Genomic DNA, 23,446 nt, shown 5'->3' with positions numbered 1-23,446 from the left:
AGGGGAAGAGAGCGGCAAGGAGGGGATGGGAGCTCACTGTAACTAGTGTGCAAACTAAGCTATGACACGCAGTGCCACGTCCCATTCTCTCCCATATTCAGCTCTGTACCACACATGAACAAATACTACAGAGCAAACAACTTAGGTACTTCCATGTAACAACCCACTGCACACTTGCCGGTATTGACTGTTGAGGGTTTTAACGAGACAGCAGACAGAAGCTGCAAGCTAGAGCAGCCAGAGAGATCCTAAACCAGACATACAATAAACGCATGTATACACCTATTTTATTATGTGTATTAGTCACGAAGGCCAGCTGTCCTTATCCAGGAGGCACATCACGTTCTTTTCAGGGGAATATGGGCAGTCAGTGTCTTGGCTCTCCAAAAAGGCTGGTTGATACCCTGTCTACTCAAGATACTTCCAAGGAAAAACAGTGTGGGCACGTGTCTGTGTGTGCAAGGCGGAGTGCAGGCATTTGAAGGGAAACATGAACTGTTTCTAGCCTATTGCTAGATGGCAACAAATGATGGAAAACACATAGAAAACCAGTTCCCTACCAAATATTGTCACTTTTGGCACTTTTCTGAATCAGACTACTTTCTTTGTCAGCTGACAGTTACCTCTTGATCTCATTGTATCCTCATTGCCAACACTCCCCACAAGCAATGCCTCAAAATCGTGTAGCCTCAGAATGTCTTATCAAAATAGTGTTTCAGGAGTACCTTCAAGAACCTGGTCTACTCCCCGGTACTTACAGAACTTTAACCCAAAAATCTGAGACACCTCTTGAAGAAAAGAGCTACTAGATTTCATACACAAAAAGATGATGTTTCTGAAGCCATTAAATATACTACAGGCCCATAATCCTCTCCCTTCAAGGCAATAAATCAACTTGTCTTAGAACACTGACAAATGAACAAGGAACTGCTGTACTACCTCGTGAAATAACAGACCCCGCTGTGAACAGCAGACTCATTTCTCTGGCCAACAGACTGTGTTAAACAGCATCCCAAAGCGTGGCGTTGTGCAGGCTAAAACCACCGGCATGGTGCAATTTATAAACAGGCAAAACACCAATTAGATGCTTCTGGTGAAGCACGTCCTACCTACGCACCACTTAAATACTAATACGCCAGAGCTATCTAACATCTGTGTCCGGCACTACACACTGAGCTGGCCCTACAAATCTAAAGCCCCACCGGCCACTGAATTCTTTACAGGGAAGGTGGTACTTAACACAGCCGCGCACCACTGACAACACCTAATGCCATTTAAGAGAAACCATCTTTCCTAAACCTCTCAAGCAGAAATCTCGTGAGTTTGAACTGCCAGCTATTTCCACACTGAAGTGTGCAAGAGAGGCACTTCGTGTTCTCCTCCCTGTTCCGAGTTTAATACTGCCTTGAAGTGGGAGCATAGTCCTGCACCTCGGACTCTGTAAGCAATCGAGCCACTCTCTTTTACAGAAGAAATTTAAAACTTGGCAGCAGTCATGGATGTATTTGCATGCTGGAGAATGCATTCCACACAAACCTTTCAGAAGATCTCTCGGGTATAGTTGGGGTTCTCATTGATTATATGCTTTGGAATACGGGAAGATTATATCCTCTCCCACATGCAAAATACTCCGTGATGATGAACTCCACCTATCCCTGTGCTTCTCCCAAGATCTTGAGGAACTGCTTCTAAACTTTGGCAACAGACAGCTTTGCAGTTAGAGACGGTGTCGTCTTCTGGTGTGAGACTAAGCGTGGGGGTTCTGGATGTAGTGATAACGCCAATACAGGGACATATTCTGTTACTAAGCCTTCCTAATAAAGTCCACATTGCCCTTAGAGCTTTAAGCCACGAAAGAAGTGCTTGAAGAATTTCAGTGCCTGATGTTGAATCTCTCTATCAGATCACAGAGCTGGTTTTATTGCTTTAACTCTCACATTTACTAACTGATGTTTTATGTCGCAGTAATGAATACAACTTAGGGCTGCACAGGTTCAAGTCCTGGACTTTGCCTGGGTAAAGATTTTTCTAGTTAATATTAATGCTTTTAAACAGATGATAACAAACTAGATGTTAAACTGACTGGAAGATGTGTTATGCCCAAAGGAGTAAGCTTCAGGAACTAAGACCAGCAAATACAAATATGAAGTATAATTGAGTGACCAAACCAAGCATCAATATGACCCCACGGTTCAAACAGAGCCCCACAAGTAGTGGACTTCAAAGCCGCTCCGATGAAGAAGCATCAGACCTGTCAGAGAAGACTGTTTGGAAGTTTTTAGTATTACAGAAAACCACATGCTAGGCAAAGATTGGCCCTGCATTAAAAACTTCGGATTGAAGACTTCTGGCCTTGGTAAAGTCTGCGCTTTAGCTTGAACATTGTCATGTATGAACAAGGACCTCCATGAGCTGAAATCAAACATATTTTTCACTACAGAGTCTTCAGTTATTTAAGCCGAAGTAATATGCAAAACATTAATTCTGTGTGGTTGTAAAATCTGATTGCAGTCTCTTATAGAAAAGGCAGCAATCTCGTCCTATGGGAAAAATAATAAAATACAATGATGTTGAACACTTATAAATGACCTTTCCATTCATAAAAAGCTAGGGGTCTCAGAGGAACCTTGCAATAAACTTGCATATGAGTTTATATATAATCCATCATGGGGAAAAAAAAACCCAAAACAAACCAAAACCCTACGAGCTAGGAGAGTACTTTACTAATCTATTCCAATTCCAGTGGAGCAGAAGCCTGCATGCTCTAGCTCTAATCTTTCACTCCACCAGAACAGCAAGCTGCCCGTCATGGGTCACATACACTGCTTATCAAGAGAGGAGCACTGGTTCGCATTTATAGATATGTATCAGAAGTCAAATCTACAGGCCAGTGATGCTTTTCACCTCCAAAGCTGCACTTTGAATTTTATGCCAATCTAACAGCCAAAAATGAAACAATGGAAAAATAAGGCTAGTGAGTATGTGATAATGGGGTTATTAAATTTATGGTGCTAAAAAAAAATCTAGATAAAGGAAATGAGCAGATTTCCACAGATTTTTCACTTTGTAGCCAGAAAAATCAACATTTAAGTCAAAGTGGGTTTTTTAAAATAAGGAAAACCAATCCAGCCAACTTTTCATCTAATTGGTGTTTTTATCACCCTGTCGATTTAAGAATGGAACATGCTGTTTTTCTCGTCTTTACTAGTTCATCTTTCAGCCCAGCAGAAACATTTTCACAGAAAAAAAAAGAATTTCACGATAATTTGTGGTGTCTACACCATGACACCTATGCAGCAATTTATCTGCAATCTATGCTACAGGGAAGTACATACTTTGGGAGCACGTGTAGCCACCTAAGCATGTCCTTGTGCGAGATCTAATTGTATCAGAAGACATTCCCAAAAAATTATTTCAAACACCAAGAAGAAATTTTTCTTTTGAATCTAAAATACTACATATTCTGCAGTTGATTCTTATGTGTAATTCTCCATGAGATCAAAAAATCTTGCACGATGATAGGTGGATAGTATAAAAAAAAAATAAATCTACAACACAAATACTGGAAGAGACTCTTGATCCCCAAAAAGGATCTTCTGCTCATGTTATGTTGACTTTGATGGTATTATGATGTCAACAACAGCCACATGAAATAAAATATTCCTTTGGTACAAGCAAGGATTTTGGCTAAAGAAAAAAAAGTCCTAATAATATACATTTTTATAATTCTATGCTGAAGACTGTTTGGGATTGTAGTAACAAGTCTTTGAATATAAACACTTCACTTGTCACCAAATTCAGGGGAAACAGGATGCCAGTTCCTCGTAACTGAGACAACTGCTCACATCCACATAAAAGTTACTTTTTCAAACACGCATATGACCAGTCATAGAGCATTTCATACACGCTGTTTTCCAGTAAAAACCATTGCCAAGTAAGCTTTCATTATACTGGCACTATACAACAAAAACGTTTTACTATCATTGGGAAAAAATGTTGAATATCAATAAGCTTCAATTCTCAGTTCAACTCCAACTCCTTCAATTCCATGAATATTTAAAGTTCAAATGTATTAAGATGGTCCGTTCAAAGAATCGCTTACATGAAGAAACTGCAAAGAAAGCAACAGTCTTGTTACCTAGCCTGAATTTCTTCAGACATTAGCACATGAACGGTGGCTGTATATAAGCCGTAACCATATCCAGATGAGATTTTGGCAGGCAGGCAACCAGAATTCACGCGTCTTAATATTTATATAAATGCAATGCGGTAAAAAGCACTAATTTAAGAACCTGGACTAGCATATATTTTTCATACTTAAGATCACAACCCAAATTAATGGTCGAGAATAAGCCTTAGAAACAATTTTGTCCTAATACCTCTCGTCAGCTAGTTTCACTACGCCCTTCTTTTTAACCAGTCAGTACCTTCTGTCTTGCAAAGCGCCCTGGGGTATACTTCCCTTGCGGACACACACAGACTGAATCACGACCAAGACAGCGAGAGGATCCTTCTCACACCTTTCATATGGCAAAAGAGCGATTCAGAATTAAATCCTCCCAAAGAAAGCGCTTGAAAACAGACCTCTGAATTTGAAGAAATGTTCTCTGACAGACCGCCCACCACACGGGATGTCTTTGGGCAGGTCCCTGTCAGCCTGCTCTATTAAAACTGTTCTTCCTTGCATAAGCAAATTTTAGCTGGAGACGAGACTTGAACCAGACTCCTCCATATCCGGGATGGCTGCCAGAACTACTGATGCTTCAGCAGTCTCAAATGTTCCTCCTGAGATGAGATACCTGGGCTCAAATTGTTTTGGAACTAGAGGGGTTTGACACATACACATATTAGATGGATGTACGTACGTATAGGTAACCTAATCAGCTCTAGTCAGTTTGGGGGGATTCCAAAAGACCACATCACAGAGCACATTTCCTCCTTCTGGTTTTGCAAGAAAGCGTAGGCATGCTTGGAGCACTCAAATCCAAAGGAGAAATTCTGAATCTGAATTTTCAGGTGTTACCTCACAGCCCAGGGCACAAGTCCCTCCCGGGGTGTTGTTTCTGCAACACCTTCTTCTTCGGCATTTGCTCAGCTGCATGAGCGACGCTGCAAAACTGCGCAGCCTTTTGTGAATATCAGTATAAGCCATCTGTACAGGCGGTGTAATTAATCTACTGTTAGGAAGTACGGGCACCCAACCCAAGGCTGTTAATTCCACCCAGTGACAGAGTATCCACGTGTCAGACGCAAGACTGAGACTGGGTCTCACTTCTGTCCCGACTCACGTGTAACATATTTAGGTACAGTTTGAAAAAGCAAAACTCCATTTTCACCTCTGGAGCTATTTCTCACTCACTGAAGTCAATCCTGTGCTTCTGAAATCCAGAGGCTCTCTCTTAACTTGCAGATGGATTTAAGAAAAAACTTTCATAACATACAAAATACAATGCCCATTTAGAAACCTTCTATGAAACAGCACTAAAGCTAAGAATCGATAGCAACTCATCGTCCCTCTTACCCTGTGCTTGTTTCTCACAGACCAGCTTTGCACAAGGGGCCATGAATTTCAGTCTAGAAGTTTAAAATTCTCCTCACTAAGTTTTTAACGGGTTAATTTTAAATATGGATCTTTTTTGTAGAGGGTTCAATTCCACATTCAGTTCTCCCTCCAAGGATGCTGAGTATATGCCAAGCATTTATCCATTTGTTTCAGAAGTGTCATATCAGGAATAAATCGATGTGTTAAGAATTGCCTGATAATGTTGTTGTGGGATTAATCTTACAGAACAGATCGTCGGCACGACTACCTTTGGCATTCTGTGTGCACATCGTTCCATTTTAAGCATGAAAAGCCTCCTAATGCCAAAGTAGAAGAGCCATATATTGAATGATCTGCCACCATTCAATATTTAATCCTGCAATTGAAGCCACTAAAGGGATACAGCAAAGTAACAAGATGAATGAATTGTGACCTTAAACTTGCAAAAAGACAACCCAAACAATTTATCTTTCTGGCCCGTAGTGCATCCTGTGGCCAATACTCCTATCACTTCTCCACAGTTTGGGATCTGTAGATTGATCAATGCCACATTAGCAAAGTACCTGAGATGACAGCTTAGGAATTCAGACAATCCGTTGCATATGCTTTAAGAATATTCTGGGTCAATTTGGCTTATCTGCAGCCAAAAATAAAGGCTCCTTAATGAAAAATCAATTCCATTTTCACAAATGCATCTCTAAACAACTATGGCAAGGTGACTAGAAATAAAGCTTTTACTAATCAACAAAACACAAATACAATACTCTGAAAATCACATCAGCTTAAATAAACCATCAGACTGATGCAATTTTAAGACTTGCTAAGAGATTATTTCACAATTTAATTTTCAAAATAAATGTATTGCTGCTTCCTTGCAAAAGAAAAAAATATCTATACAATAAGCACGTAGTGATATCAAGACTGATGGGGCTGAAGGCCATTAAGACTTCAGAGGCCCCCAACTAAGTAGACCCAAATCTTTTGCTCATGCCCTCTGTCACAATCAAATCATTTTTCAAGGTACGTGCTAGAGCTGACGTGGTTGTCCTAGCTAAACTCATATACTAGCAAATATTCCATGATGCCCTGTGGTGGGAGACACACAGAAAACAATCAACAATGAGTATCACCTATTTACGTGCTAAGAGTGATCTCCCAAACCAGAGAGCTCCATAGTTTAACCTGGCGGCGGGCAACTACACACTGGGCAGCCTCTTGCTGAGTGGGATGGGGAGGAGAAATGGACAGAAGGGAAAACTCGTGGGTTGAGATCAAGACAGTTTAGTAAGACAAAAAAGGAAATACTAATACTACTAATAATAGTAATGATAATAACAATGATCATAATGAATATGCAAAACGAAGTATAGACAATACAATTTTTCTCACAGAATGAAGAAATCACAAATTTTGCTAAATCCCTGAATAATTTCGAACTCCTGGACAAGAGAGGATTCGCACTCATGAAAAAGAGAATAGCAGAGATCTTCCTGCCCCCTGGCCACCCCTCATTCATAAACTGAGCATGACATTCATCGTATGGAATATTTCCACTGGCCAGCTTGGGCTGGCTGCCTGGCTGTGCTCCCTCCCAGCTCCTACACCCCTCCTCATTAGCTGAACATGGTGAACTGGAAAAAGTCCTTGATTTCTTAGCAACAACTAAAACCAGCAGTATTATCAACATTCTTCTCATACTAAACCCAAAACACAGCAGCTACTGGGAAGCAAATTAACTCTGTCCCAGCTGAAAGCAGGACAAGAGAGAAAACATACAACCATGCTTGACTTCATGTGCAATTTTTTGTCCATTTATTTCATGGTACCTAACTGTGCTTTGGAAATTAACGTCCCTACTTAGGACCTATACTTTTCTTGAGTGAGACTATTGCTATTTATTAATAAGGTGTCAGTCATGTTTATTAGCCAGACACAAATTTCAACCAGCCTCATCAAGCAAACATTCTGATATCTCTTAACATAAAAACTGGTCACAAAAGGCCTGGTATCTGGAGATTACTGCAGGTACTCCATCCACCCTGTCTCAGCAGATTAATTTTTTTAAAAAAACAGCAAACAGATCTTACACAGGGCTTCTAAATTTATGATTTTACAATGGTATTTTTCCTCTCATAATAATTCTTGGGCATTGAACTTATTAATTTTTTTATCTGAAACTGATGCGGTAGCAGAGCAGGTAAGCTGAGCAGCCCAGAGGTGGCTGCACTTGACTGATTAAGATGAAAATTTTATTTCTTTTTCACGAGAGAATTTAATTCCTGCTCAGTTTCAGATCAATGGATCAGAAATGAACAGAATTAAGCATGCCTAAATCAAAACAGAATGTTATTAGAAGTGAGAAAACAAGAACAGCTTCTCTGGTTTATAGTATTGTGATGCTGCAACATAAATAAGAAGGGACCAAATTATGTTGTTCAGCGTATATTGATTACTCCAGCAAGAGACAATGAGAATAGTATATGCAGACATATCTAGGCATAACACATGAGTTAATGCTTACAGTGGTGGATTTTTTTTTTTCGTGAATGCAGAAGTGCTTCATTGTTGATACTAGCTGTCTGTAGGTGATATAACAAACTGGGGGAAAAATTGGTTTCTTAAAGAAACTATTTCTATAAAATTTTCTCCATAATATTACATCTCTGAGGAGCTCAGCATAGCAACATCAAGGTATGACATGATATAAAGTCTACTAAACTAATGCAAGTCTTCTACTGAATAAGGTGAGATTGATTTACAACACTTACAAAGCCAAGTGGGGAAGTCCATTCTTCCAACTAAGATTTTGGGCTTTTCTAAGCTAACCTTTTTGTGCATAGGTAAATATATATTGAACATACTTTCTGTTTAATAAGACAGTACTTTTTAAGTAGCAAAGCTACTGAAGGAAGCAGTAACTTAAGACAAAACCAAAAAAAAAAAAAGGGTCCTTCCCTCTTCTTTCCAAACATGTCTACATTTGGAGTAATGATTCACTATTTCCATCCTTTTTTGTCTGTCCAATAATTACCCTTGGAAGCTAATCCCTGACCAGCCAGCAGACCCTCTTATAGATCAGTCTCTACAACCAAATTCTTCCACTTCAATATGGCCCATTCATATAAGAGAAACTGAGTAACTGCTGCTTGCTTTATAAGGCTCAAAACGAAAACCTGCCATAAGTTAAAAGCTACTTTTAAATTCACAAAAGAGTGAGCTCTTTAACTGTGTTACCAAGCTTATGGCTTTGTGGATGTGTAGTAGTGAGACACATGCTTGTAGGTAGAGTCATGTCTGAAGTAATGTTTGCTCTAACAGTGTTAGAAATCTATTAGAAAAAAAGCTGGCTTGTAAACGTCATTCACAAAGAAAAAGGAGGTTGTTATGGTTTGAACACAAAGAACAAATACATTAATATTAGAGCAATGATCTCTTCTACAGTTTTGTATTTTTATTTGGGTGTTTGTAAAGCCAACTGTCATTTTGGAAACTGTGGGAACTCACAGAGATACAATCTGATTTTTTTCTTTTCCTTTAAAGATTATATTATTTCATTTTGAAGATGCATTGCAGAACTCTATGTTAATTGTGCTTCAATAATTTCTATGCTGGATTTGTTGCCTTTACAAATAATAAAATCTCTTTATAGCTGCCAATGCTACAAATTCCTCCTGGACCTAAACCAGATCTATTCTCTCTGGTGAATTCCATCTCAGCTGCATCAGTGAAACACCACTGTGAACACCTTTGGGAAAGCCACAAGGGGAGGAGTTTGGAGATGTGCTTGAAGTTACCTAATTTTGTTAATTTACAAGCAAAACCAGGACAGACCAGGACATGACTCACTAATCCAAAGCTATGTTAACTTTGCAAGACAAAGGATGTATCAATCAGCATTGTCGCTACTAAAGAAAACTGTCAGGACATAGGAGGCTCGAGCAGTTGTCAGAAATGGTCATTTCCATAAAGCTTCTTTTCATATTACAGGTACACTTCAAATCTCTGCTGGAAAACCTAAGCCTGTTCAGGGAAATCTGGAATGCCTTTCAACTGCAAGACTTGTTCGTTTGCTTTTTTTAAAGAAAATAATGTATCATGCTTTACATTAGGAACCAGTCCTGTTGGATGTTGATACCTATCAGGTTTGGTCTACTCCTTTTCTGATACGGAAGGCTTTCACAACGCTCTCAGCCTCCACGGAGTCTAAATGCTGCTGAACAGATGAAAAATAATTCACGTTATCGTATCCTGATGCTCCAATCAGTAGAAAGTCTGCAAGTGCCATACAATCATTCTCTCAGCTTTTCAGTATGAAGCGTTGGTGATGTCCCAGAAATAACAGCAGTAACACACAGCAAGTGAAAATCTGCAAGGCAGATCTGAACTTACGGGATGCAGACAGAGTGAACGCCCTAGCTGGAGTTGGAAAACTCAGTCATATCAGGATCAACTTCTGCCAGTTTGTTCTACCACGCTATTTACCACACATTTGCAGTTATTCAGATATTCTTTGACTGATTTCCACAAACCTATAAAGCCCCTTTCTTCCCTTTCTTCTGCAGGAGGATTGTGCCCTTGCTTCCCAATACCTACTGGTCCCTCGATGGAGTTTAAGTGGAGTCCTGACAGAAAAAAAACAGAGGAGGCATCGAACATTACGAAAGTTTCTAGCTGGCAATCTTTTTTTTTTTTACAAATGGAAAAAGAATGAAATGCCATTTCCAAATAAGTATTTTACTGCTAAATTGAGAGAGCATCCAAACAGCAAAATTTTTATTTGAAGTCAATAGAAAAGTTTTTTCACTTACAACCTCTCTTCTTAATAGCTTACTATTCATATTAATTTTTAGTACTAGAGGCAATTAGTATTTTAAACATACAGTAACTTCTGCAAGCCTTTCTTTCATATGTCCTAAATAATACAAAGGAAACAGAGCAAGTCTGTCTTCTCTTCACGTTGTTATTCTAGCAAGAAAACCCCTCATGACCTCTATTTTTGGGGGTCTTTATGTTAAATATCTGAACAAAATTATTCGGTTTTTTTAACTATAGCACTACACTGTTTTTTTATCTGAGCAATAACTATTGCAAAGGTCCTAATTCAGTACTGAACCACTCCAGCTTATGAGAGTAATACTATCAAAAACAGTGACATCGAACTTTTGTAATTCTGTGTTGTAACTCTTACTAAGAAATACATAACAGAAAATATGGACTGATATTTAAATGGATGTCATAAATCCGTATGCATGGACAAGACTGCATTATGCTTTGATTTTCCAGGAGTGGACAGTAGAGACTGAAGTAACAAGTGTGAAAATGATCCATTTTTAGCCATTTTTCATTGTATGTATTCAGGGAACCAGAAGACAGAGTTTGATTTCTCTTAGCCAGGAAGCATTGAAGTAGTACTACTGTTTCCTCATCATCTTTCTCTAGCGTTGGGGAGCAGGTGGCCTTAGGGAGATATAACAGCTTGGCAGAAGCCTACACCAACTTACTATAAAGGCACAGGTGATGGACAAGAATATGTTTCCTGAATTTGAAGGGAAAGGGCTGATAGAGATTAGAAAAGGTAAAGTAGCTAAAAATGCACACAAACAGGAAAATGCTTTGTCATTATACTGTCAATTCTTATTATTTTGAGGAGGGCATCACAGGAAATTCAAAACATGTTTCAGCCCTGATCTAAAAAAGCAGAACTTTTTTCTTTCATAACTAGGTAAACCAACAATAAATTCTCAGTCGTCCTTGGTCAAAAAAACCACAAAAAACAAAAAACAGAAAAGGGAAAAAAGAAAAAGCTTTGGCTTTCTTAAAGACTGTGCTTCTGTTAACTTGTATGTATTTACACTTCTCAGCGACTCCACAGCATCACACAGATAAAGCCCAAAGGAAATGTAGCAGTTAATAAATTATTAAGCCATTCTCCTTTCAAACATCAGCACCGGGCAGCACAAAGGCTTGGCAAGCCACGTCAGACGCTAAAGGATCTGCAAATCCGAAAGAGTTATCGGAGCTGGGGAACAGCTGGCTCTGCTGATCCCAAGGCCCACCTGGGATCCACTTACTACCGCCTGTCATTCTCCCCGAGCTTAATGCCTACACAGGCAGGGAAACACTAGATGAAGCTAAAAGATACATCCCCAAAGAATCTGACTTCTGCTCTGGGAGATGACCTTTAAGCAGTCACCTTCTGATAGAAAATTAAACTACAGCTCCCTGCATCTGCGAAAAACCCTCGATGTTTGCGGCTTGTTCCTAATGGCACGCATGCGTTACGCTGGTACTCTTTCCACTAAACTACCATATACACACACACACACACACATATATATATATTTTTGTTTGGGTTTTCTTCGCATTTTGTATTTTCACACCTCAGCACTTCAGGTATCAGATGCTGAAGTGATTAATTTAAAATTATTGCATTCAGTGGTTTTTCAGTGACAACTGAAAGCCCAGAAATGTATTTGGCTTGTTTTAAAAATCACACTTGCATTTCCTGTGAAAGCATTTTCTTAACTCTTTGTTTTACCAGTAAAACAACCCCACGCATTCTTTTCTTTTATTAAAAAAGCAGTACTGTGGGTTTGAAGGCTACTATCACAAGGAACACTATAAGCAAACATGATTCTTTTTATGACCTTGATAAAGAAAATTTCTTTATTAGGAATAGGCCAGAGTGAAACCTAAGCATGCGATACAGGAAGCAGTATGTGCTTGTGAAATGACGTGGGGAAAAGTGGCAGAAAGATGCAAACAAGCTAGAAACATACTTTAAAGCAGAACAAGTGAAAATGAAATCTCAGCACTCTGTTTCCAACAGACCTGACTCTTGCCTATCGCATGCCTAATGCTATTTGCAGGAAAAAAAAAAAAAAGAAGAAAAAAAAATGTTTAGAATATTGGCATGGCAGAGAGAACTCTTTCTCAAACCTAAAGAGCTGAGAAGTTGTTGGCCGTACAGCCACAAAAAACTCAAAACCAAATTAAGTTTAGCGTCCCCCCCACCCGTTCTTTCTCAGCTTGGACATGACGCACAGGCTTCCAAATTTTGATGGCTTAGCAATTACTACCAGAGGAAAGAGAAGCGTCTCGCATCCTGACAATGCCAGCAGCAGCACCAGCACGCGTACTCACACAGGAGAAGTTCTATGTCAAGCCCCAAATCCTCCTGCTATAAGGCAATGGCTGCAATAACATTTTTAACAATGTTTAGTATTTTACACTTCATATCCAGTAGAAAGCAAATCTATTAGAAATACTGCTCTAACAACTTTGACGTGAAAGCTCTAGTCTGTTTACTGTTCTTCCAATTTTTACTGAACACTACAACAATTCCATTCCACCACTCCTAAAATTGCATTTAATTCTGTTTGAAAGAGGGCTGTCAACATTACAAAGAGTGTATGGAAGATAGTGCACCACAACTTCAAACCGCTACAAGTTTTGAGACTTGACACTAATGACCTCCTGTGAAGTAAGCCCTGCCTGAGTAACAGTACACGTCAACACAACGCGGACTTGAGGCCGTTTGATACTAAACAGTAATTTAAGTTTTCTGTGCATTTTTTCAGAGGTAAGGAAGTTTTATGGAATTTCTGTGTCTGCCTGCAAAGCTAACATCTGCAGGAGAAGAGTAATTCCTGCATGTGGGTCTGGAATAAATTAATGAATCTAAAGTAGCTTAATTGACACTAATTAATATTTCCAGTTTTAAAGCTAGATGCTACAAATTTTGTAAGGAATACAAAAAATACTGTCAGTACACTAAATCCATTGCAAATCTGCATGAACACGTTTTAACTCCACATCCCCGAATGCTGAAGAATTCAAACTAATTTCTAAGCTTTAAAATGGTGCGCAATACCACGATCCAGACTATTCTTTGAGGGGTGAAAAAACACACACATTTGACTACGGCACAGAGCGTCTGCGTTCTTCCCATATTCTGTGCTATGTACAACATCTGTAGCCCCTATGATACATAGGCTGAGCTAGGAAAAAAAGGCAAATACACGTACTCCTTCCCAATAAAACAAGCAGCATTTAGGAAGTAACCAATTATAAGCAGAATTGTATTGGATTCTATGATTTTCCTTCCTCATTTTTTGCTATTTTCAGTCTTTGGAATAATTACCTTTTAAAGATATTTTTGCCCCCAAATAACTGTGTTCTCTTCAGTATCAGTAACACCTGACCCCTTTCTTTCCTCCACACCTTTCTCAGTGTTGTTGCCAATGCCGGCTGCTGTAGGGAGGAGGAGTGTGGTTGGTTTGCTTGGGTTTGCTGCACTGTATTAACAATGGGTTTATTCAACTCCTCTAGTATAATTTATGAAAATCACATTTTCCCAAGCAAACTGTGGAGGAACTTTTTGACCATATAAGAAAAAGAGGACAGCGTGCACTCGGGGAAAATAAAAAAGGCCTATTTCTTTTAAACTGACTCAAGATCCTGGTAGTCCAGACATGCAAACAACTCGGGTATAACGGCTTTTTAATGCTTTCTCCACAGTCAAAGACACCCACACTTATGAGCAAATCACCTGACAGAACCTGGGCATCTACTTATGCCCCAAAGAACTTGAATCCCATGCCAGAGTTACTCTCCGTCAATTATAAAGGGGATACAGTCTGTGCTCAGGCAAATCCTTCCTGTGCTGACTTTGACAAGTAAGATTTACGTTGGCACACACAGAGAACTTATGCTTATAAAATACTCCTAAATGTGAAACCTTAAAAATCACTGATTTCTTTGAAGTAATATAAAACAATGTAGCAATAACAGTAAGAAAAAAAACCAGCTGACATAAATCCAATGACCATAAAATTGTTAGTATGTTTTTGGGTAGGGACAGAGCCTATAAAGATACCAGTTCACTGAATACTTGTATAAAAGAAAAAAAAAGGAGGGGTGGGGAGATTGCCTTCGAACAAGATCTACTGAAGAACACAGAAATGACAGAAATCTCCAGGGAGAGGAATCCCACCCATACTGCCACTTGAAGTCAAACCGAATTCACCCACCTGCTTCAACGCATTTGGAAAGCATTAGTGAAGCAGATTGAATGGAAACGCCTATGAGAGGGACTGTGCTAATATAGACCCAATCTCAGGGAGCCAGAAAAGCAGCGATAATGCAGAGATGCTGTGAGAGAATGAGACATGGTATTCAGAAAGACTAGAAGAACGCAACGTAAAAACTGCACCTTCACTGACAACACTTTAAAGCTTAAAAACAACGAAAATGCAGACTACTCTTACACTAACACATTCCGCAAGAGAAAAAAAATAAAGGGGCAGGAAAAAACAGTGTTGCTTTTATTTTCAAGGCAGTTTCACTAGCACCTTAATAATACTATTTCTTAAGGGAATCGAGAAATGCATAAGATCTATTTGTATGTTTTGTGTATAATAATATACGAAAACATGTATCAAGAAGACATAATACCTGCATTTTCTCAACATACCTTTTCCAGCCTCAAAATTCCAAGTAAAGTGAAGTTTATGCTTTCAATAGGCAAGATTATTTGCCATAGAAGTGATTTTTACACATTTTATTGACAATTTTTGAGACACTTTCTGTTTCAGAAGCTGGATACCAAGCACACATTGTGGGCTAAATTTGTAGCAGCTTTAAGTGACATTAAAAAAAAAAAAAAGTATTCACTTAACTACCAAACTTTTCACTTTGAAGTCTTAACTGGGGTTACGCCACGTCCCTTATGCGCACTAGACCTAAATTATACAGCATGGGCCCTGAGAAGCCCAGCTAATTCCCCTACCTGCACCTCACTCCCTAGTTTGATCTTGTCTTCCCTGTGTTATATATCTCACTATTCTCACCCTATGGGCCAAAAGAGACTCATTATCCACCTGAAAAGGAAAAAAAAACACAGCACACATCTAAATCTCAAACTGATATTTGCATGTCCTTGTTATCTCAACAGGAGCTATGCAAATTCATTTCAAGGATATAGCTGTAGTTTGAGAATTTCCAGGAGCTCCCAGCAGATCTGACATTACATCTCCTCCGTTCCATGGCAAAATGAGAGCCACTGTAAGCCCCTGACCACTTGCAAACTTTTTTTCTAATTTACATCTGCTGCAAAAAACGTGCTGAACACTCACAACCAAAGCAGTAATTCTCCCTCTCCGTGTTGTCATTGTAAATGACCTCACTGTCCAATTTTCAATCCAATTACTGTCCACCTACTGGCTACCAGAACCATCCTGCTGCTGAGGAGTTGCAGGAATATACCTCAAAACCTTGCAGTTATTTTCACTACTTGTTTTTTTTATTTATTGGTGATAAGTGGATAGATCTCAGTTGAAATAAATTGTTTCCTGTTCCTCATAAAGCCAAAGCATTTCATCCAAGAATCAGATACTAAAATTTTCATATTTATCTTTACGTCTGCCTTCCACTTGCCCATGTACTACTTGACAAGCAACGCTTAGCTCCTTAGCTGAAAAATACAATACTCCTAACTACTTATATACTTATATACCTTGACTGACATCCTCGAGAAAGAAATCTAGGCTAAGCCCCAACTAGTAAACCAGTCTTTACTTTTCTGCTGCGCATGTGAAGAAGGGCCATACCATCATCTGCTTCGTAGAGATGTTGTTGAGTTGTGACACCTTAAAAAGAAGTATGAAGTACTTCAAAATTCACAGATAGAAAGCAGGAAAGAGAAAAGCTATGTTTGTTGCGATGCAAATTTGGGAAGGGAATTTATAAAGTTAAATAATGTAAAAGATGTAACTCATTAAATACATGCCAGGAATTATACAAACCAGATTACAGGAACGTACAAGGGGAGAGGAATGGCAATGCAAGGCCAAAGTAGGGGATCATAGTATTTCAAGGGCTCTTCACTTGCTGTAAGACTCTGCTACAGGATCCTATGCACCGAGTGCGTCAGCCAAAGCACTACAGTGCCCTAAAATGTTCCAGCACTGTTTTCCTGCACAGGGGATACATAAGCAATGGCAGAGGCACCGTACCGAGAGAACCAGTCTCCCACTGAAATCACGAGATCCAACTGGTCTGATAAAAGCAGAGTCCTAGTGCTCATGCCAAAAGCGACCAGGGGGAAATCAAGGTATTTCCTCACTTTGAACTTCTTGCAAGGTTTCCAGGAGGCATGTGAATGCTATAGAGATATTATAATGCCTTTTCAGGGCAAATATCCTTTGCACAGTAACGTGAAAGAATGAAAAGCACAGAGTCATTATGCTGGAGGAAGAGCTCAGATACAATTAGCATGTCATATACAGAATTTCAAGCACATGTCTTCAGAGAATTATATTGACTATACTGAGTAGCAAAGTGCAAGTCATTCTTAATGGATGACAAAGAGAGAGAATGGGGCCTCTGTACCTTAATTCTGACCTTCAAAATTACACTAAACACATTTTAAAATATATTATAGCTGTGATCTAGCTACTGAGTCTGAGTTCATGTCTTATGTCAGTTAATTTTTTGTATGTGACTAACAACTATAGCATCGTACAATATTGCCAATCAATTGAATGCAATGTTGTTATTCCAATCTTTCATTAAAGACAACTGTCAACTCCCTCATCTTAAAAACATGCCCAAGTTTCTTCCTTTGTTCAAAGACTGTACAGACTTCAAACTTCTCTTGCCTCATTTCTGAATCTACCCCATCCCTGCTGAGCTCCTCCACATCTACGAGCACAAGTGTCAGCCCCCATTTTGCCAATGCTCCAAACCACTCAGCAGCATTTCCAACTAATTCTCTCCTCCTGCTACGTTTGCAGCCTGGTTTCTCAGCACTCATCTCACTGCCCCTGCCCCAGTATGGCATTTTCTGAATGGTGGCTGGGATGAAAAGGTACTGGAAAGAAGGTGTGTCAGGGTGCAGAGCACATGATTGCAGCGCAGGTAGCAATTCCTCCTCTAGCACATTCTCTGTCTTCGCGTTTCTTTGTGGTTCCCCCTCCAAGGAAGGAACGGGGGAGGAAAGTTACTGATTTAGATAACTGTAGACTGATGCTCATTTGTTAGGCTGTAAATACACTTAACAGTATTTTCATATTTGCCAGTAGAATCCTATAAAACATTTGCTGGTTTGGGGTTATTTTTTCTCACGCTAATATAGAAGTTTGGGCTGGAATCTGACATACAGCACTTGGATGTCAGGAAACCTGGCAAATTCTCAAACTGGCAGGTGTTTGAGAAAATAAATAAATTATCAAAACAATTCTCAACAGTCCAGCTGACAAAAGTGTTAAAAATAACAGATACGAATTGTTATTAAATACTATTTAAGACCAGCAAAGCAATTCAGATAGGCAGACGATGCTAGACATTTTATTTTTGTCAGCTTTCGAAATGCAACTTTCCTCACACATTGTTTACAGCAATCTGCAGGGACCACAGCTTCACAGGAATGAACGAGACTGTGAGAAGGATTATCCATTCTCAATAGAACACTAACCTATTCTTAAAGCCTCTGGGAGACAGATTTCACAGCCTTTCCAAGACATCTCAGCCAGTGCTTAGCCACCCTAATGCCTAAACAAAATCTCCCTCACAACAACTAGCATGTTATTTCTTGACCTGCTGACAGAACGACCCACAAAGTTATTCCCTCTCCTTACCATCAGTCTGCATGTACCTGAAAACAGAGGAGCTCTTTCCATCATTTTCCCTTCTTTAGAAAAAGTCCAGTTCAGCCATCGTTTCTTCAGAGGCCACTGTTTCTTCTTCAGCTAATTCTGTTTTTTTTTTTCCAACGGTCTTGTGTCCAAAGCTGAAGCCCAGTGGTGGGCAGTACTGTAGGTGAGGCTCTACAAGTGCTGAGAGATGCTGAAGGAATTACTTTATGACTATTTCATATGACACTCATGCTCACATCCTAACAGATTTTATTCTCTTTCTCTCCCTTCACAATTATTTGGTTGATTCACACTCTGTGAATAATCCCCTGCAGTACTTCCCTTCCTTCCTACAGAACTTCTGCCAGGCAAGTCGTTCTCCCATCTTGAAGGTATGAATTAATTATTGCTCCTTCGGAATTGCACCTTTACTTTCTGTTACTGAACTGCAGCTTATTAACTACAGTTCTTTGCTCACAAGTCCAACGTATGAAGACTGCAATCCTAATTCCTTCCAGCAAAGTGTCTGTGGTTCCTCCTAGCCTGGCACTGCTAGCAAAAGTTAATAAAACTACTCCAAACATTCAAAAGCTTAATGGAAATATTGACCAGGAGTGGAACCAAGATCTTCACCAAACCTCAGCCACTGCTTGCTTAGCTGGTAGAGTGATCAACCTTCCTCTGCACATACAGCAGTCTATAATCCTGCTCTTGTTGTATCTGCGGTGCAGTACAATGTGCAACGGAAGTGAAAGGCAACGGCTATTCCCAGATTCCCAAATTTATGACTCAGTTTGCTAAGCAACAAAGCAAAATATTCAGTCACTCATGAGTTACATAAAACGTTCTTTTCACTAGTGTGTCTGAAAATCCAAATGCTGTGGATGTTTCTGGTTGTACTACGTGGAATACTCAAACTGACTGAAACCTTACACCAAGACAAATTTATGAGAGGTCTGGTTTGTCTTCAAGGCTGTATTTTAAAAAAAAAACTTCACGATGTTAATAAAGGTGCAAGTGATAACGGCGCACAACTCCAGATCGGTAAATAGAGAAGGGTTGGAATCACACATCCTTCCACGTAATGGCAGCAGGTAGCTTCTGTTTTTACTGTTTGGTGACATTAATGCAGTAATACTGAGTAACTGCTGACAATTAGCCAGAAGATGGAGCAGAGGTCTTGTAAGAAAATTACTCCCTAGTGGCAAAATATTGAAAATTCAATTACACTCTGTTTATTACAGGCCTACATTAGGAACTGCATTCATAATAAAGACCTTGATAATACACAAATTAATCGCAGCACAGGGGAGTGCTTTAGTAACTTTTTTACTCCTTGATGTATTCTTCAATATTAAGTTTTTAATATATCCATAGACATATTGAAATGCTTTCTATAAAGCTTTTAAACTAAAATTCCTTAAATACAATAGCATGGTATATGAATATTGTTCTGAAAGACAAGATAATTTCTATTACAGTTCATGAGAATAAAAAAAAGTGTAGATACCAATTTTTAAATACCCTTTAGGTATTCTCCATATCTTGAGACTCATATTTGTGTTTCTATGAAGTATGCATCATGCAAACATCATTAACGTCACACAGGCTACAGCCTTGCATAGCCTTCTGCACACACTTAAATTTACATATGTGAATACTTTCTTTCAATTTAAGAAAAGCGGGGGACTCGGAGACACGCACATCCAATTTCTGCAGATGTTGCTGATTAGTTTGAAACAAGATTGAATAATCTAGTTGTTGATATTCAAGTTATAGCGATTGCACAAAATGCTCCCAAGAAGAGCAGCTAGATATAAATTCATGCTATGACAATGTGTATTGGATACTGTTGAATAATTTAGTTTCTGAATGAATTTAGTCAGCAGTTTGTTTAGCCTTTTAATAGCCTATTGCCTACTTTAAAGACTTCTAGTTGCAAGTTCTTCAGCACAAAGGCTTTAAACTGATGCATTTCAAATCTAGCTATATGCTTACTGATTTTAATTGTATTTTGCCAGAGAAAGCAGTAAGACCTGTGATACTTTACTGATTCTGAAGGGGAGTAAGAAAGTCCATTGTCCTAATATTTAACTTGAACTTTTACGTTACTTGAAAAATGCAGAACTCGAGAAAAAGTACTGAACACATGCACAGTATTCCACAGGTTAGCTGTCTGCAATTCTGTTTGAGAGATATTCCTGAGAAATTCTGGTACCGGAGTTGTGTTACCAAATACTGCAAAGACAGACGTGGTACTCTGACCTGCCTGGCTAGGCTCTATGTTACTGAAACTCTCCTTGGATCTGAATATTCTGAATCTTGCTGGTAAAATCCATCCACTTTAAGGAAGAAGTCCTCATGCTTTTGGCTTTGTAAAGGCATTTCCTGAATCTGCAAGGTACAGTAACTCTTAGCGGTGCTCAAATCGCTGACATTCAAGACCAACCCCAATGCCTGGGTCAGATGGGACTTTGGCTCTGCAAGAATATGCTCTGCGTAGGACACAAGATTGCACAGGAGGCAACTGATGATAGCTCTGGTATTTGAAATTGGCTGGAAAAATAACCTTGCAGCCTTGTCCTAGCTAAGCTTGGACGCTCCTCTGGCAATCAGAAAAAAACCCACAGAAATGAGCTTAGGATGATTAAAAAATAAAGGTATCTGTCAACAAACCCAATTCATAATGGAGTAGAAACGATGAATTTCGTATTCTCTTCTGTGGCAAATGAATTTTTCACAGTAGGTCCCTCCCTCACACTACCCACACAAACCCCTTCAGCAGCCACTTCGAAGTCATCGTATGATTACTCTGAAAATGCCAGATCACTGCAAAGCCCATGGAAATGAGAGTTTATACGATAAGATCTCCTTGTGAGACAGACTGCTTCCTGGCAGAGATGAGACGAACGAATGTCACGCCCTTCTAGCTTCCAAGTGTGTTGTTTTTCAGGACTTGCTCTCTGAAGTCAGGCACAAAACTGAGATGCAGAACAACGCTGTGTGGGACAGGGTGACAAATTTCAAAACCAGGGAGAAAAACTAGGTAATCTGAGTTCATCCCAACACCACATCCCTGGTATCTGCAACTCAGTCTGCCTGGTGCATTTGATGCGAATAGTCGCAACAAGGAAAAGAACAAAGAATCTCCGCATTCACAGTATCCAGCCATCAAGCCAGGTCTTGCTCCGTAAAATCAGTCTGATCCGTAAAATCATTCTGTTCAGGTGGTACCTGGAAGCGCAGCACACAAACTCCAGCCAAACCTGTAGATGATATGAGTGAAGTCTTGAAAGCATCATGGCATATGCATGTATGATTTAAGATCTCCAGCTATCCAAATACTGCCTTCATAGAACTACAGTGGTTTTTTTTAATCACCTGATAGGTGATGGCTCCAATCAACTCTATAATCTAGAATACTGTGAGCTGACACATTACAGCTTTCACGATAGCGCAGTTGATGCTGCAGGCTTTAAGCGACTTCGATGATGTCAGTCAATCCGCAGATCGATTTGGTCCCTCCTCAAGCGTGCTTCCACAACTGATAGATATATTGCAATGCTTGGCTGTCTGGAAAATTGTTTTATTCATGTGTTACAGGCCACGCACTGAAATCACAAATGGAATACTTCTTGCAGGCTCAGAAGGTGGCCAAATGACTTGCAGGTTAAAAAGCTGTACACCAGAACAGATTGAAAAATGGAAGTACCGAAATGAGAAGGGCTAACAAGAAACCTACCGATTTCTTGAATGTCCTCGAATGCAGACACCTGACAGCCTAAAGCCATCCTATGTTTGAGAATGAAGAAATACTATGAACACAAGAATTGTCTCTTTAATTCTGCTGTGTCATCATCTACGGCTCCTAAACACAGAAAACAAGGCCACTTTTGGTTTCAGTAGACTCTGAGGAGGGACTGGGAAGGTACTGCACAGAAAACCCAGCATGGCAGATGTCATGTTTAGCACGGTGTCAGAGCACAATAATGCAATGCTCTGACCAGACAGGGCCGCGACCTGCGCTGTCAACCCTGGCTTTGCTCTACATAGCATCAACCACCAAATTTAGGGTAGAGATTTCCTCACTCTCATGCAGAAAAACTAATCTGGGAGGGAGAGCAAACAGCAATGATCAGCAGTGGTATGCACGTGACCAGTACACGTAATGGCCGGTGCTCCAGCGCCAGCTGCTGCTTCAGCTATCCCAGCCCTACGTGGCTGGTAACATGCAAGCCATGTTGGACTTTCTGCCACTGCTGGAATCTAGAGGCATCATCTTCTCCCTCAAACACTGCAGGAAAGGAGTAGAACTCCATCCAATGCCTCTGCATGGTTGAGCATGCCTCTTCCTCATGCCTGCCTATGATGCCAAAAGCGCAAACATCTGCCTCTATTTCCAAGAACCAGTGACATGTTCATTTTGTGCAAGAACAGAGTCCGGCTTGTCCACCTGATGCCAAACTGTTCCCATGGTTTTGGAGGGATGGGAGTAGAGTGGAGGAAAGGCCATTGCTTCACTTTGATCTGACATGATCAGTACAGATAGTTCCAGAAAGTGAATTTCGGCTCCTCTCTCTCCTGCTTTGTGCATCCTACTGGAAAACATCAAGCACACTGAGCATGGCAGTATGTGCAGCTCTCCAAAACAGGAGACCGACACACTTGTGCCCTTTTTCTTAAAAAAGAAAATTAATCTGTTGCTGAATGGATAGAATTTCAAGCCTCAGGTTGAAGAGCCCTGAACAGGAGATAAGGGAAAACATAAAAATGGTATTACAGAGGAGCGTGAAAAATGTCAGTACTTGATCTAAGAGTACCGATATAATCAAAAATCAAAAGAATCAATTCAGGAAGTTCGTAGCAATTTAGCCAAAGCCTGGACAAGCACCCTCGCTCAGCTGTACTCTGCTGTAATGGGAGGTGGCATGTAACCAAAGAAAGGGCAGTAATGTCTCTGCTTTTTTACTCTTGTACAAGTAGATAAAGAACACATTTTCAGTAATAGCGATTTGGCCTACACTTTAAGAACACACAAAACTACCTGCATTTATTCAGAATATGCAAAATAAAGCATCTTAAAGTTGCTTACAATTTGTGCAGTAGTTTTACTGCAGTCTCATCTCAAACTACCACAGATTGACTAGGTTGTTGCATCCATTTTACTGCTTTAATTGGAGAAAATTCAGTGAGATTATTTGCAGGATTCAGCAACCCTTCTCAATTTATAAAGCTTCTGCCTTTTTGAAAGTTACTGCAAATGCATTTT

General features: G+C 39.7%; 1 protein-coding gene across 22 annotated transcripts in view; it reads right to left on the bottom strand.

Annotated features, from left to right (window-relative positions):
* Positions 1-23,446, bottom strand: part of TENM3 (teneurin transmembrane protein 3) — a 1,446,905-nt gene that overhangs the window by 267,525 nt on the left and 1,155,934 nt on the right. The gene's annotated exons all lie outside the window — the stretch shown is intronic.

This window comes from Opisthocomus hoazin, chromosome 5 (assembly GCF_030867145.1).
Source record: "Opisthocomus hoazin isolate bOpiHoa1 chromosome 5, bOpiHoa1.hap1, whole genome shotgun sequence".
In the NCBI taxonomy this organism is placed as follows: domain Eukaryota; kingdom Metazoa; phylum Chordata; class Aves; order Opisthocomiformes; family Opisthocomidae; genus Opisthocomus; species Opisthocomus hoazin.
Note: the sequence above shows the minus strand (reverse complement) of the source record. Positions and strands in the feature narration are given on the sequence as shown.